This window comes from Dermacentor andersoni, chromosome 7 (assembly GCF_023375885.2).
Source record: "Dermacentor andersoni chromosome 7, qqDerAnde1_hic_scaffold, whole genome shotgun sequence".
NCBI lineage: Eukaryota > Metazoa > Arthropoda > Arachnida > Ixodida > Ixodidae > Dermacentor > Dermacentor andersoni.
In genome coordinates, this window is record NC_092820.1 from 10,284,825 (window position 1) to 10,287,526 (window position 2,702).

Here is a 2,702-nt window from a genome sequence, read left to right on the forward strand (position 1 = left end):
TGACGGATAATGGCAACCTGGTGTTCATGATGTGAGAATGCCTGCCAAACGCACCCCAGCTCATTCTTATTCTTCTGATTATTTCAGTCTCATGATCTGGATCCGCGGTCACTGCCTGCCCTAAGTAGATGTATTCCCTTACCACTACCTATCGTAAACAGCTGTTCTCTTCCGAGACTGTTAAAAATTACTTTAGTTTTCTGCAGATTAATTTTCAGACCTACCATTCTGCTTTGCCTCTCCGGGTCAGTGAGCATGCATTGCAATTGGTCCCCTGAGTTACTAAGCAAGGCAATATCATCAGCGAATCGCAAATTACTAATGTATTCTCCATTAACTCTTATTCCCAATTCTTCCCAATCCAGGTCTCTGAATACCTCCTGTAAATATGCTGTGAATAGCATTGGAGAGTTCGTATCTTCCTGCCTGATGCCCTTCTTTATTGGGATTTTGTTGCTTTCTTCATGAAGGACTACGGTGGCTGTACAGCCGCTGTAGATATCTTTCAGTATTTGTACATATGGCTCGTCTACACCCCAATTCCATAATGCCTGCATGACTGCTGAGGTTTTGACTGAATCAAACACTTTCTTGTAATCAATAAAAGCTATGTATAAGGGTTGGTATTAAAATTAGATCTTTCGTCTCCTGCGATAGCTTACTGGTATCCTGTCTAACGAAGTTACAACCAACTTCTATTGCACACTCCTTAATAATGCCCATAAGATTTTCGTTCATTGCTTCAACACTAAGGTTCTCTTCAAGAGTTAAAGCCGCATACCTCTTCTGTAGCTTGATCCGAAATTCCTCTATTTTCCCTCTTACTGCTAACTCATTGATCGGCTTCTAATGTACCAGTTTTTTCTATTCCCTCCTCAAGTCTAGGCTAATTCGAGATCTTACCATCCTATGGTCACTGCAGCGCACCTTGCCGAGCACGTACACATCTTGTATGATGCCAGGGTTAGCACAGGGTATGAGGTCTATTTCATTTCTAGTCTCGCCATTAGGGCTCCTCCACGTCCACTTTCGGTCATGCCACTTGCAGAAGAAGGTATTCATTGTCCGCAAATTATTCAGTTCTGCAAACTCTACTAATAACTCTCCCCTACTATTCCTAGAACCTTTGCCATATTCCCCCACTGACTTTTCTCCAACCTGCTTCTTGCCTACCCTGGCATTGAAGTCGTCCATCAGTATAGTGTATTTTGTTTTGACTTTACCTATCACCAATTCCACATCTTCATAGAAGCTTTCGACTTCCTGGTTATCATGACTAGATGTAGGGACATAGACCTGTACAACCTTCATTTTGTACCTCTTATTAAGTTTCACAACAAGATCTGCCACCCTCTCGTTAATGCTATAGAATTCCTGTATGTTACCGGCTATATTCTTATTAATCAGGAATCCGACTCCTAGTTCTCGTCTCTCCGTTAAGCCCCGGTAGCACAGGACATGCCTGCTTTTTAGCACTGTATATGCTTCATTTGTCCTCCTAACCTCACTGAGCTCTATTATATCCCATTTAATGCCCACTAATTCCTCCAATAGCACTGTTAGACTCTCCTCACTAGAAAACGTTCTAGCGTTAAACATTGCCAGGTTCAGATTCCAATGGCGGCCTGTCTGGATCCAGAGATTCTTAGCACCCTCTGCTGCGTCACAGGTCTGACCGCCGCAATGGTCAGTTGCTTTGTAGCTGCTGGGGACTGAGGGCTGGGGTTTGATTGTTCTATTCATATAGAAGGTTGTGGCCAAGTACTGCACCAAGGTGGCCAATCCGGCTCTGGTGAGGGAGTGCATTACCAGTTCTGGTCACCAGGGTCAGACCACCAGGCCTGTTTATACAGCTGTATCAACATGTGGATTTTTTTTTATCCAGTGGAAATTTGCGTGGCACCGGGATTTGAACCACAGTCCTTTTGCAGGTGAGGCAGATGCTCTACCTCTACGCTATCGCTGCATCAGGGCGCAAGTAGTAAGTAATTATACAGAAACCGTTTTATTTAGTGTAATTGGAGGATTGGAGTAGATTAGTTTGACCACTCAAGGAGTGGGAATGGTTCAACTGTCAGAACTCCGACGAATTAAAAGGACTGGAATCACATAAATCACAACTCTGAAGGAATGAAGTGGGAATAGAATGGAGCGCCCCCACTCTGCAATTCTGCACCATGCCGATATATCTTGTTCTTGGGCAACGCCAGCGCAGCTCTAGAACCACAAAGACGATCGCACTACCAGGGCGAAACACATCGAAGGCCTGTCAGCTGCTGCATGAGCACGTGCTGCCAACGAGCAATCCTGCACAACATATATATATATATATATATTTATATACACACACGCAGTGCACAGACTGGTACCCTAGGTAGGGGCTAGGACTCGGAAAAACTATAGTGTTCTCCACAAATGTGACGAGTACCAGGCCACCGAACTCTTTGCCCTGTGCACATTGCTGTCTATCTTCATGAGCCTAGATCCTGATGCAACCACTGGTGCCACGCTGCTATTTTCAAAGGCCACCACTAAGTGAAGCGCCAGGGACCGCCCAGGCCAGGGGACATCGGCTTGGTCCGATACACAAATGACAGTAAACTTCAAATTGACAGGACTACGAATTGGATTAGTAAATTGTTAACTAACCGGTAGCAATTTGTAACTACTTATTAACTTTCTCCTCCGCGATCGCTAGTAAG